This window comes from Epinephelus lanceolatus, chromosome 9, assembly GCF_041903045.1.
Source record: "Epinephelus lanceolatus isolate andai-2023 chromosome 9, ASM4190304v1, whole genome shotgun sequence".
Lineage (NCBI taxonomy): Eukaryota > Metazoa > Chordata > Actinopteri > Perciformes > Serranidae > Epinephelus > Epinephelus lanceolatus.
Window position 1 is genome coordinate 19,744,151 of NC_135742.1, and position 14,572 is coordinate 19,758,722.

The 14,572-nt window shown below is 40.4% G+C and overlaps 1 protein-coding gene and 1 long non-coding RNA gene across 3 annotated transcripts in view; one reads left to right on the plus strand and one right to left on the minus strand.

Moving 5' to 3' along the window:
* pde4d (phosphodiesterase 4D, cAMP-specific) overlaps positions 1 to 14,572 on the plus strand; it is a 264,066-nt gene that overhangs the window by 182 nt on the left and 249,312 nt on the right. The window lies entirely within an intron of this gene.
* Positions 66 to 7,460, minus strand: LOC117252795 (uncharacterized). Its single transcript, XR_004501341.2, has 3 exons — positions 7,253 to 7,460; positions 1,926 to 2,041; positions 66 to 537 (listed from the first exon to the last, which is right to left on the minus strand). It is a non-coding gene; the product is annotated as an uncharacterized LOC117252795 (long non-coding RNA).

Consider the following 14,572-nt stretch of genomic DNA (forward strand, 5'->3'; position numbering starts at 1 on the left):
TATTACCATATTTTCATATCTGTCATTGCTTTAGTGATAACTGTATCTGTAGTTCAGCAGCTCTTCTTGCTATGGACTTACTATTGAAGCAAAAGTGACATCACATAAAAAGTGACACATCGGTCAGTGTGGTGACATTAGCACAAAATCTGATACAATAACAAAAGTACGCATGATTACATTATCATATCATAAACTCTTAATCATAGTTCATACTCTGAAATTAGAAGTGTGTGTGCATGTGTGTGCACGTGCTATATGCATGAGTGTTTGTGTTTATGCACAGGCATGCACTGGATCTCTGAGAGTATGTACTTGCATGCTGTGTCTTTGAAGGATGTAGCCTTGTGCTTTAGGCAGGGGACGGTGCAGTGCAGACTTCACGGTGAGCAGCCTCATCTGCAAACTTGTCATCGCAATGCTTCGCATTGACAGAGGAGCTCAAGGACTCCCCTCCCAAAATCTCCTGGTGTGACTTTCAGGCTGCAGGGTGGTGGTGGCGGTAGCCAGCTATAAATAGGCCTGCTCCAAATTGTGCTGCAGTCACACATAAATTCAGAGGGAACAAGAAATGACAGAGTCATTGTTTGTATCCAAGTCAGGAGTACTTTGATCCTCTCAGCTACTACAAAAAATATAATTTGACTCCAGTATAAACACACAGTATAACCTAATAGAGTGAGAGGGAAGGGAAACACAGATACACAGAGATGGACAGCAGAGGAAGAGAGAGGATGATAGCATGTGTCTGTCAGCGTGTGTGTTTGGGTGGAAGTGTGAACATGTGTCAGAGTTTTCCTTGTTAAACTGCCACATGTGGCAGAGCAGTACTCAGCAACTTCCCTCAGCTCCCTTTAAGGTTATCACCTCTGCTGCTCAGTCAAAGAACAACTCCCTTTATTACCACAGAATAACTTATCTCTTGCTAAACAAAGCAGTTTGCCATAACATAAGGCGGGGGACTTGGCAAATGTTGCACCCCATATAAGGAGCGTATCCTTGTCTTGTTACGATGTATACTCACATGTGAAAACACAGGAAGGGTGAGTTTTAAAAGTTACATCATATCATTACACATAAATTAGACCCAGGAGGATTCAACGTTGAGCCAGCTGACCCGCTGACAAACACATGGACCTGTTTATGTTTCACATTTCAGCGCCTTCTCAAAGATGGAGACCAAGCCTCAAATGCTGTTGTTAAGAATTTTGTTTCATGGTAGCTCTTCAGTCCACATTTCCCCTTGTTTTACTCAGTTTGAAACCATCTAAAGACAAAAGTTAAAAGTTGTGCTCATGACATCAACTCATATCCAAACTGGCTGCTGTCTCCTGTCCTTTGTTGCTTCAAAGCAGAGGACTCAGCCTGCTGTTTCTAATATCTGCCTGTCTGTCAGCGGGCTTGTCTCAGAGCTCCTTTATTGCAGTGTAGAACACAGGCAGCCTTGTGTTGTACCTGACCTCTACTATGCAAATATATATTGTCAGATTGCCAGCCAGCGCTGCACTCCACCTCCGAGTGGATGAGTCCGCGAGATGAGAGCGAAAACACTGGGCCCATTGTTTCACCTGTGCATCACCTGAGTGCTGAGATAGGGGCTGTCGTCACAGGCTGAGACTTTGACTGATATGACAGGGGTGGCAGCACTCTCTTCCTCAGTGTTAGTTCTGTGATGAAGCATCTACTGTGCAGAGATCAGACCAAGCATCAGAGAATACTATTATGGAGCGCCTGTTAAATTTTTATTCCTAACCTCTGTTTGTTTTCTTGTTGTTATGTTGCCCTCGGTCTCTTTTCTGAATGAGTGTTGCTGCTTGCCAGTGTGAGTGAATGGGAGCACAGAATAATGAGCTTGGCTCAATGTACTGAGTGTGTGTGAGTGTATGTGTGTGTGTGTGTGTGTACTGTACAGGGACAAAAAGCACCTGCGCTGCTCCTGATGTCTTGGTTTTCTGAAGAGGGATCTCTGCAGCTGTGCGTGCATGCACTGTACGTGCACAAATCCTCCTCTGGCTTCAGCGATGATGATCGTCTGTAGGACCTGAATTTAAAGGGATACTTTGCTGATTTTCAACCAGTTTTTGGATCATACCAATCGGAGTAGCATGTGTAAATGAACCATGCTCAACTACCCTCCCTATTAGCAGCACCCAGATCTCCCTGCTCATCTCCCAGCTCAACAGGAAATGGGAGCCATACTGTTTCCTGTATTGTAAAAATGGAGCTGAAAAAGATAGCTTACTGTTAAACTATAATTCGAGATAATTTGTTAACGGCCAGCCGCCATATTACTTCCTGCAACCATAGACTGTCAAAAAAAAATGGACATGGCTACCGTAAAGTCACCCATTGGTTTGTGGACTCCCATTGTGAAGCCTCAAGTTTGGCATTTTAGCCGTCGCCATCTTCAAGATCAAGATTTTTGGAGGCAGGAGTGATTAAATTTGGACGAGAGGGTGAAGCTGTGGAGGACTGAGGAGTGGATCTGACTTATAGACTGTGGTGACATCTCACAGACGGCATGTCACTCAAGCAGCCAAGCCCTTGATTATATGTAACTTTAAGCCCTGATCAAATGTAAATGGGTGAATTATATGAAAATTACCCCCGTACAGTTGTCGTGAAGGGGAAAACCACCTATCGAGAGTGAAAACTGTTTTGTACTAGACTATAAACATGTTTATTTCGGCGGTAAAGTTGGGCGTTTAAACATGACCGTCTATGGGGATTGACTCGCTCTTGGAGCCAGCCTCAAGTGGCCATTCATGGAACTACAGTTTTTGGTGCTTTGGCGTTGGCTTCATTTTTTTAGCCCTGGAGGTTACTGTTTGGTCACAACAGCCAAGCTCACATTACGTCACCCACCAGGGGGAGCGGTTGTCGGTCTGCTGTGGCGCAGTGCATTCTGGTAGCTGTAGGTTTTCTACCCCCTGAGCAAAAACACATGTCATAGCCCAGTCCAGTTTTATGAAAAGACTGTCTTTCCAGCAGTGAAATACATCTTTAAAGTGACAGTGTAGACTCGAGAGTTTATCAGACTTTGTTGTATTCACACAGCTCTGTTAGCCACAGCTATGAGTGATATAATGAGTGATGTAGCTTTTATGATTTTCCAGGGGTGAAGAGTCAGGGGTCAAGCAACAGTGGAGGAGCGCTATGTTTGGTGCCAACAAAGTCAAATGTCAGAGGTTTTCCTGAGCCACACATGGCATTTTAGAAGTGGGAGTTAATGGAAAATTATATAATTTGCTTCCCAAAGCATATTCATTACTGTAATAAAGCCAGTGTTTGTTTTCCCCAGTTTTTCTGGCAAGGCAGAGTATGCATAAGTCCTTTAAAGCTCTTGTGCAGAGGCAGTACGCATACATACACACAGACATGCACACACAAACACATATAAGCAAACTACATGCCAAAAGCGTTAAAGCGTCTTTTATTGGAAACTCTATTCCCATAACAATGAGCAGGAAAGTCTGTGTGTAGTCAGGGCTTTTAGAGGCCATTCTGGGACCTTGTTCGTCTATCAAGCTTCAATAACATTTACTGGGCGGGTTGATTGATTGTAAAAGTCCAGTCCTTTTAAAGCAAGGCTTGTAAGGTATTACTTTTACATGTGTTTTTAAGTGACAGGAAATAGGTTTTTGGAATCAAGAATGGCGTGTTGCTTAGGTAAAAGATGTTCCTTGCCTCCAGATGTTTGGCCATGTTGTCATGAACCCTGTGACGAATGTGCTGTTTGATATTAAATCCAAGGTTTTTGACTTTTGAACCTTTTAATGGAGTCTGTTCCCCTTGCACGCCCTTAAAAGGCAGCACCATATGCATGCCTTAAGATCATCCCATGACACATAATGACTTACACAGGCATGTCTAAAACAGCATACAGGAAAGGATACAAGGAGATAAATTTGTCTGCCTGACCCCATCTTCCTCTCTGCCTTCCTCTCTCTCTCTGTAGTGTAGCCCAATAAACACTGACCTTCAGCACAGCTGGATGGTATCTAGAGAGCCACAACACAACTTAGTATTATTAAGCCACACTGTCATGGTCAGCAGTGAGGCAAATATAGCCTTTAATTGATGTGATGTACACCATCATAAGCAGGGACTAACAGAATCGATGACGAGGGCGATCTCTGCCTTTGCAGCAGCATCTGTGTGTGATGACTTTGTTACGTTACGCAGGAAGAATGACCTCCAAGGGACATGAGAGAAGAGAAGAAGAAGAGAGAAACAGCTGGGGCCTCGAATTCACTTGTACTTCCCTTTCCCCTTGGTACAATAGAGGTCCTGTCATTGTGTTTGTCAGCGTTTTTTTTTTAAATAAAGAGCAACAGCTTACGCAGCTTTTGCAGATGCACAGCTAGTGATGTGGGATCTGCCCCAGCCTGGATTGTGGAGGGAATAGGTGGGGGGGCTTGATAACATCTCCAGAGAGTAATGGTATGCGCTGGTCATCTTTTGGTCATCTCTCGCACGGCACATCCTGGTGCTTAATTTCGCGAATACACAATACTTTGTTTCCCTGTGCTGCAGTGAAACTTTCCGTAAACAACTGTTGACATTTTCTATGTTTAGACTGGGTCAGGGCAGTGTTGCTCATAAAAACCCAAGATGTAGACAGAAGATCAGATGTAGGCTCTGCCTCTGCAGAGTGGGGCAGTGTTGTCCTTGAAACCCAACTCCTTTGTTTGTCCAACACCACTATCAGACCAGGACAGTATCAAATACAATAGAGAAAAATGAACACCACTTTCAGTAGTTTGAGATTTGCTCAGGACAGTGAAATGAGTGCATTCAGCACTTTAACGACTGTTCCAGCCCCACCACAGCGTCTCCAACAGAGTCAAGCAACTGGATAGTGTTGCACTGTAACATATCAACTTGTCTCTCGCTGAGAAATGATTGCACTGCTTGGAGTAAGCACACACCACAGAGTAATTGGAGTTAAGTGCCTTTGACAGCTCGTGTTTGTGCAAGGAAGGGATGAATAAACATAAGTGGTGGCACATGGATTATTTGATTTTTTTTTTTTCCTGCAACAGGGCCAAACAGGACTTGCTCAGGCTCACTCCTGACATTTGCATTGAGCCTCCACCTTCCTCCCAATTGACAGGGTGCAGCGGATTCTTTCTTGCCAGTTGGCAAGAGTTTGATTAAAACAAGGCCATATCGTCCAGTGTCCTGTATTATTTATCAGGTCATGGCCCTGATAAGAATCCTGCTTGGTGTAGGACACTGTTGAATGGAATAAAGCCAGGTAGCTGACATTAGATCAGGCAGGCTTTGCTTGCACTGCCACACTCACATGTATAACACGTTACTCTCTGACACACAAATCCAATGCACCTTTTTCTAATAACATAGTTTTTTAAACTAACTGTGCTCTGCCCCCTCTTTCACTCTGCCAAACTGACATGGCAACAATTAAATCTTGTCGGGACAGTTCTTTTGTGTTTTTGCTGTGCTTTCCAATGTTGCTGCATTTAATCATGTTACCTCAAAAGAACTAGAACGTATAAAGTGTCCGTCCACATGAATACGCAAAGTGTTTGTAGCTGTTACAAGCTGCCACACTTGAAGGCGGGGTGAAAAGCCTGTTCTCATTTAAAGGATCATGAAGTGATAATTGTTTAAATATGGGGATAACACTGTGTTACATGGTGTGCAGCTGACTAATGGAATGTCATTGCTTGTTATTTTGAGTGTTACATACAGTCTCTTTCAAAATAAATGCACTTCGTCAGTACACCAACGCAAATTGACGTTTAACTAACACGCGGTTACGTTTAGGCAACAAAAACACGTGGTTAGTTTTAGGAAAAAAGAACAGTTTGGCTTTAGAATCTTACGGGACGCAAACACCACTCTCCCAATGGAAGGTTGGTGTTTATTGAACCCATCCACCCGCCTCCTGTCCACCCTTCTTAGAGAACTTTTGTTCATGTCCCGCCACGTTTCCCCTGATGTCGCTGAGCGCCATTGAACGATAATGGCAACAGGCTGCATATCGTCTGATGCCACAAGTCCAAGCGCCAGATTTCAACAACTTTGGATTGAGAGTGGTTTGGGATAACGATTAAAATAATTTTCCATCCTAAAAATTTACATTTACATTTGTTTTAATAAACATGTTTTATTAAGTTGACAACTTATTTTAAGAATTTGGTCAAAATAAAAAAACATTTTTGACATTTCAAGCAAGATGGAATTAAAATAAATAAGTTGCAGTATATTAAATGAAACAGTTTCACTGTTAAATATCAACACAACTTCTGGATAAATATGAATACGGTTCAATTTAATTAGGTTTTTTCAGGTCAAAGCAAATTATGTTGGCTGTACTAAATTAATTGAGTTTGTCACATTATAAAAGACTTGTGGGATTTACTCAATTATGTCAGAGTTGGACCTACTTATAAAGATGCATGCAAATTGTTACCTTAATTTTTTTTTTTTTAAGTTGAACCAGTGGTTTATTTTTTTAGGGTGTACATTTTCCTCACGTCATATTCCTCTCATCATCAGACAAATGTTTTAGCTTAAAATCCATAGGTTAGTGTGATAGCTTGCTTTATCTTTTACACCAGTGGTTCCCAACTGGTGGGTTGTGATCCAAAAGTGGGTTGTGGCTCCATTCTGAATGGACGGCAAGTGATTAAAAACAAACAAAAAAAAACCCACACACACACTCTATGTTGAAGTGTTGTTTCCTGCTTTAGAGACAGAACCCTAACCCTAACCCTAAGTAGAAATCTGGACCAGTTGGGAACCACTGTTTTACACCATTATATATCATCTAAACTTAAGAGCTTTTCGGTTTATGTTGCTCCACTTGCTGCCAAATTTATGTTTTTATGTGCAGATAGTCATCTTGGTTACACTATAATACTTCATAAGAGGATGCATATGAGGTGGATTTATGGATTTAGATAGTATATTATCTGTAATGTTTGGAGGTTGGTGCGATTCCACATTATATGTGGCTCTGTATCAAATGCGCTTTTTGAAATTTGTTGCTCAGAGTGCTGTGTGAGTGATGACGCCAAAGCCTATATTGACTCTGTCTGTAGTCTGTATTCTAGTTTCATGTCATACATTCACAAAATTGGCTGACTGAAATAGTGAAGTGTAGATTAGGCGTATATATCAAATGTTTTGCACACAGTCGTTAATGAATGAGATACCATCTACACCACATAATCTGATTGCTGCAACACTACAGTTCCAACAATAGCTCATCATCACTTACAGATATCTGAACGTCTCATCCTCCTCATTATCCCATTTATCTGTTATCCATCCATACATGGATGTGAGATGGGACCTCGCTGCGAACAGATGCACAAAATGTTCCTTTGAAATGAGTTTGCCCTCTTCCTGCTCTCATTTGTCTGCTGGTTCAAACTAGATAAATGCTCTCTGTAGTAACACGTCACTCTCTATTCTGTTCTCTCACTCCTACTGTCTGTTCCTCTCACAACAGTGGGTGGAAGAGTGTTCGCTGGAGTCTCAGGGTCTAATTCCATGTGACCATCTAAGGATGTTGGCTCACGAGCCTCAGGCAGACCTAAATTAATCGCATATCTCATTACATGTTGATCTGTGGCGTAGAGATGTGTTTGCGCTCGGCCCTGTCTCGTAACTCAGTCAAACAAATAATCAAGTTATACAGTAGCAGGGTTTAAAACAATGAAGCGAATGTAATTTAATGGATACAGTGGATGTCTTTATTTTCACTGAATGCATATACACTACGAGCTGTTTGCCCTGCTGCATACTAAGGTCATCTCTCATGGAGTTAGTGGAGTTTCGACTGTTTAGTGCATTACAGCATTGTCTTGCCGACAAGACCAAGTGTGAGATAAAGGCTGTCTTCAGTTTGTATATCAATTCCATGGTTTAAAAAGCAAAGGGGAATCAAGAAAATCTGCTCTGTCATTTTACTTTGAATCATCAAGAAGACACTGATTATCCTGCTCAGCCCTAATTAATGGGAAATGTTTTCCCTGGATGAACAAGCTGGGTAAGCATATCTGCCGGAAAATATTTGGTTTTATGGTTGTCTCTTACTACGTAGACAAGATGCCAATATCTCTCTGCAGTGTGATGCCGCTTCAAACCAGCAAATGTGATCATTGCAGGGGTTCACTGGAGAAATCAGCCCTGCCCTCCTTGTATCTCTGCCACCGGAAATGTTTTTATAAAAACAAGATTACAGATATGTAATCAGCTTGCTGGCTCCCCTCACATAATCCGAGGCCAAACTAAGCCTCAGAGCATGGGCTTTATGTAACATGACAAGAAAGCTGAAACAACATATCACCTCTGAGCGGCCTAGTTTTGACAGTCCTTTCTTTAGCTGATTGGTTTGTCTGTTTTGCTTACCTCAACCCAGTGTAACAGTCACACAACCTGCCCAGGGGAGGGAGCTCCTCCGCTGGCAAAAACATTCACTGCACGCACCATCATGGCTGTGAGTCATATGTTTCAGGACAGCTCAGCTGATTTTAATCGCCCTATGTGCATTTGTGCTAGAATACACTTCTGTTGAACAAAATTTGCATAGGAATTTGATATGATCCCCAGTCTGATGCAAAACGTCATGTAACTGAGGTTTTGTTTTTCATATGTGAAAGTGGATGTTACAAAAACTCAGGGCTGGAGGGCAGACTTTGAACGTAGCATTATTATCATTTGAAAAAAAAAATACTAATAATGTTCTGCCCACTATGAAGGACAAAAAAAGGACACAAGTATCAATAAATCAATAAATGTATTAAAAAAATACAGCAATTAATAAATGACAAATGGAAATAAATAAATGTAAAAATAAATGCAAGAAAAAATAAATAGATCTGAGTTAAATAAATAACTTTGTAATAAAAACATAAATATAAAAATAATACATAAGTAAATAAATAAATATGAGTTAAATAAATATATAATCAAATAAATAAATAAATGTAAAAATAAATAAATAAATATATTTATATTAAATACAGGAATAAATGAATAAATAAATTAATAAATACATATTGAAATAAATGCATTAAAAAAAACAATAGTTGATCATTAAACAGGACATAAATAAAAATCACAATTTATTTCTTCAGTTGTACAGCTACATTTATTTATTTCAGTGTCTATATGTTAATGAGGCAGTAGGGTCTAACCTCTGCATTCATTTATTATCTATTTACTTATTTCAGCATTTATTTATTAATACTTATATCATTTTTCATCCTCCACAGCCATAACTATGCGTGTAGGTGCACAACAACGAGCTAAACACATACCTCCAATGAAGTATGAAGACAGTCCTTGAAGTCTTTACTGGACGAGAGAAACCCAAGATATTCTTGACTGTAGGTGTGCACATAGCTAACATTAGCAAGCCAACTAAGAACGTAACATTAGCTAATTAGACAATTTTGTGAGCAGGAGATGTGCTGATTGGTGAAGGATAACTGGCTAACATTAACCATAGCTACAACCCCTGTGCCAAGCACACATCTCAGACCAGTCTGCCCACAGATGATGATAAAAACCCTACATTAAACACTCAGTAAGCCAACATCCACAATGTTGAAGTTTCTAAGGTGAGTGAGTGTTTAGTATTTACAGATTTTTCAAAGTAAAACTCCTTTATTTAGTGTTTTTACCAGTTTAAAACACTGGGTTTGTTTGTTTTATTTTTTATTTAGACGTTTATTGATCAGGGACAAATGCATTAAACATTATTTCATATAAAATACAAAACAGATGTCATGCATACAAGTTTCTAGCTGAAGCTAATTCGCAACCCCTTTCCCTGGTTAGGCTTTTGCTATTAAAAGCAAAGAGAGAAAGAGAGAAGGAAACACTTGATTTGTAAAGTGAAACTGCTTTTTTCAGTGTTTTTACCAGTTTTATTCCCCTGGTCCAGTCATTTTGGAGAGGAAGAGACTCCTGTGGATAATTTGGCTCCCAGCAAAAACCTCCTGAACATTTAAAACTAAACGAAACATAACCAGAAGTCTCAGCTGGTTGCAGTCTACAGTCCTCACCACTAGATGCCACTAAAGCCCACTTAAATCTTGCACACTGAGCCTTTAAAATGGAGAAGATGGAGTTAAATGGATGTGGTTATGTAGCATTTTGTAAAAGTCTGGCTGCCTTATGATACTGTGTGTGCATTCATATGGAAGAAATTCTCCCTTTCAAAATGCTGTGGGTGAGAAAAGGTGTTAGAGCGACAGAGCAGACACATTCACAAGAGCTGGAGCTATTGTGCCAAGGGAAAAATTGTGTCATGCCTTGGGTGAAATGTTCTAATGTGCTTGGATGCAGTGTCAGGGTTTTTCTCCTCTGTCTGTGTATGTGTGTGTGTGTGTATGTGTGTGTGGCAACCCTCTGATAGCAGGACCGTGTGCTGTGAGCTTCACAATAGGCAACAATACACTGGAAAGCAAATCAAAAACTTTGGCCCGGATTGTTTTATGATGACGCTGCAGTGCAATCATAACATTTTCCAGGCGGACTTACAGTATATGATACAAATAAGGCTGCTTCTCATCATGTTTGAAAGTATGCCAGCCCCCAACATAAATGCAGCTGGCTTTGCATCTGCCTTTAGTTTATTTTTTCCAATGTTAACGTATGGAAAAGGACTGGCAAGGCATCCAGTATTAATTACGCTGCCAGTCATTCGCCAACTAGCCGGGGTCAGTAACGGGGCAAAAACCACTAGCACTGGGTTTGCAACCTTGGCACTGAAGCGGCATTGCTGTGTTCGGTCAGTCGTCAGTGTCCAATATTGAATCACATCTGATGAGGGAGATGCAGGCCGAGATTCGCCTCACCAGTGCGTGCCTGCTGTTTTCTGCTGGGCTGTACAGATAGGAGTGAGTCATCCCTGGCTCTGCAGGGCCTACCTCTGCCTTGGGTCAGTGATGTCATTAGGCTGTAGTGGGCCGTGTGTGAGAGATGGGATAGTCGACAATGTCTCATTTGTGAAAGTGGGATGGAAAAAGAGCCTCTCTTCTCTCTTAAAATTGTGTGATTTTATTTCAGCATAACTGTAACTGATGTGTGCACAGTGTAGTGGCAGCTACTGTATAAACGATGTGTGGTGTCAGTTTACGTTGTTACTCTTGATTTAAAAAGACAACACATTCTGTAGCATGTTTTCTTTGTGCATAAAAGGGGACAGAAAAGGTATCAGGAGGGAAAACTTGGTGTGAGACATGCAGGCAGCAGCTCTCTGGGGACCTCTGCTGGCAGAGCTGCACACTATTTTCATGCTGTATACCTCAAATCTAAATTTAGATGGTAATAATTATATTTTTATAACAGTATTTTTGCAGAATGTTCAACCTCATTTTTCTGTTTATGCACACACACACACACCAATGTGGCTTGCGGCAGCTACTGGCTGTGACACTGTAGTATTTCGCTCGACACAACCCTTTCTTTAGTGTAACTGGTCCACAGTGAGCTGTAAACTGGTGCTGATATAAAAACTTTCTTAATTATCCATCAGCAGTAAGAAGAAAGTGGTGTTACAGTTTTAAAGGCCTCAGGTAACACTGTAAGCCTCTAATCTGGCTATTAAAACACATCACTGTAAAATAAGATACAGAGAAAAAGAGATAGTTAATTAGCAGCTTGTTTTGATCTGGTAGTATATCCACATGACAGTATGCTGGACTGAAACCAGCCTTGCATTGAGGCAGCATAGATTGATTTTTTGGGGGCGCCACTCTGGGGAAGTTGTTGGCGAATGTGTTTGTGTCCACCTGCCAAACACTGCTAAATGACCCACTATTATCACCAGCTCGTCGCTAACTTTGTCTGTTCGCTGTTTGATGTCGTGGAGGTGTGTGCAGTGGGTTTATCTGAGCAGAAACAGCTGCCTGCTGTGGCTGGAGGTTTATCACAAAGAGTCAACCAAACAGTAAAATTGGAGACTGAAATAACCACATCATTTAGAGTAAAAATGACATTATACCTTTACCACCAGACATTTTTGACACACCTTAAAATGAACATGAACTTTAACACTTACTCAAAGCAATGTGACATTTTCGTTAAGCATGATATTTTAAAGGGGGTTCTCCAGTGATTTAGTGCTGCACTTCCATTAAGTTGAGGGAGGCAGGGTAAAAAAAACCAATTAAAATCAAGGCGGAGGAATGTCTATCCTGAATGTCTGATCCTGACTGTTAGTACCTGGTTGCGGTCAAGCTCCAAAAAGGTCATACACGTAATTCAGCTTGGAAGTGTCTTTCATTAGACCCTGCCTGCCTGGTAAACTTTCCTGTTGGTCAAACCCAGACTGTAGAAAGCTCCCTTCAGGGTCACGGAAGTTATCGTACACTGTTTACACAGATGGGTACTATTCCCCATGATGAGTAAACTGAACTTCATGTAAGGTTCCCATGGATCCTTAAAAAGTCTTAAAAGGCATTGAATTAATTATTATAAAATAAAGGCCTTAATTGGTATAAAAATGTTGTAAATTAGTCTTTTTAAAGGTCTGAAAAACAATAATTAAAAAAAATAATAGTCTTTAAAATGCTAAGATGTGGGAACTAGAATTTTTTTTTTTTAAACTTTTTTTTTAGAACATTTTTTAAACTAGTATTTTTTTCTGGCGTTACACTGGTTACATCTAGAATGAAAAAAGACCAAATACTTTTTGCACTGACGTCACACTGATCAGGATAGCACTGATATTTTGTTTTCCACCAAAAGTGGGTCACGGCTCCCCTCTGAATGGACCCAAGTGATTCGCAAACATGTCAAGTTTGTAAAAAAAACACACTTAATTTTTAAGTAGCCTACAGTGAATTTCCAGCACAGAGCTTTTATTTTGAGGTGCTGTTTCCTGCTGTAGAGTGAGTGACTAAGGGACAGCTACTTGACAGAGACAGAAAACTAGCTTGACGACATGGCCAAACACAAGAATGACGCTGAATATATTAAACTATGTGGACCTTGAACTAATGACTAAGCAAAAATCTGGACCCTGTGGCTGGACCAGTTGGGAACAGCTGCACTGGATGATATAGAGAAGTAAATTCGGTGAAAATTGGCTATTTTACCAAGATTTCGTGGCAAAAAAAATCTAACAAAAGCCAAGTGTTTACCATGTCTGTTCAACCCCTGTCTCCACCACAAGACAACATGTAACATGATTTATGTTACAATGAACACTTGGGCAAAACTTTTTTTTTCCCTTCAATTTTGGTTATTGTAAAAGTATTCTTTAATTACAAGTGGCATTAAAAAGGGCCTTGAGCTGTAGGAACTCTGTCATGTGTAAAATACTGAAGGTGGACTGACCTTGAATGGAGCGATTTAATAAAAAATGTTATTACTTTATTAACTGTCATAGATTAATTTTAGGATGAAGTGGCATCAATTTAAAATATGAACGCGTAAAGGGCTTGATGACCTCCTGATGTCACAAAGTACCCCGTCCTGAGCATGTTTGTCTTTGTCGCTGGAGGAGGTGACAGCAGGGGTAGCATTTGGTAGTGAATACAGGGCCAGAATGTCCCTTACTAAGCAACAACTAATTTGATAATCAATGAGTTGGTTTGAGTAATTTTTTTAAGAGAAAAAAGGGAGAAATTCTCTGATTTTTTCTCCTTAAATGCAGATATTTGCTGGTTTCTTTAATTCTCTATAACAGTAAACTGAATATCTTTCGGTTGTGGACACAACAGGACATTTGAGGGAATCATTCTGGGCTTTGAGCAACACATATCGACATTTTGCACCATTTTCTGACATTGTATAGACCAAACAACTAAATTACTGACAGTGAAAATAATCATTAGTTGCAGCCCAACAAATCAGATGATGTGAAATGTGTGTACTGAAGACTTTACTCAAACATTCCAGTGAGGGGAAAAAAAATGAAAAGTGGAAAATATCCCCTCAGTGATCACACCGGGCATTATCCTGGGTAAATGGCATCTCAGTTAGTGGAGATAGAAAGCTTTTCAGTGTTGCAGCTCCCATCAGACTGATGACCCAGACACATTTTTACATAAAATCCTGCCAGGTGCAGCTTCACAACATTTCCTGCAGCGCTCAGCACAGGGTACGGGGTAAACTGAATGAGCAATAGGCCCACATGCAGATGAATTTACCTGATCAGAACAATCCTTTTTGTTTTATTTGTTGTTGTTTTTGTGCCACACCTGTAGCCTTCCTCATTTAACTGTGTGTTTTCAAATTGTTAGCACCACAAAAAGGATGTTAGTTATTCACAACCAGTGTTCAGCAGCTCTGAGTGGTGCGAAATTAGTATATTCTATATAGGTTTTTCATCTTGTGGTAAAAACGTCAGCAAGGTAGTTCCTCTTTTAAGTGATGAGTGATCCAACGCTTTGTCTGAAGAACCTGGAATAGAAATAATTTCAATCACACAGTTGAATATCAAACTGTTTTGGAAAATACTCCCACATCTGATGACCCCAATTTCACAGCACAAAAAGCATAACAATAAAACGCGTGACTCATACTTGGGTCTGCCAGACAATAGGTGGGAATATAAGACAATTATTTTCAAGGAGCT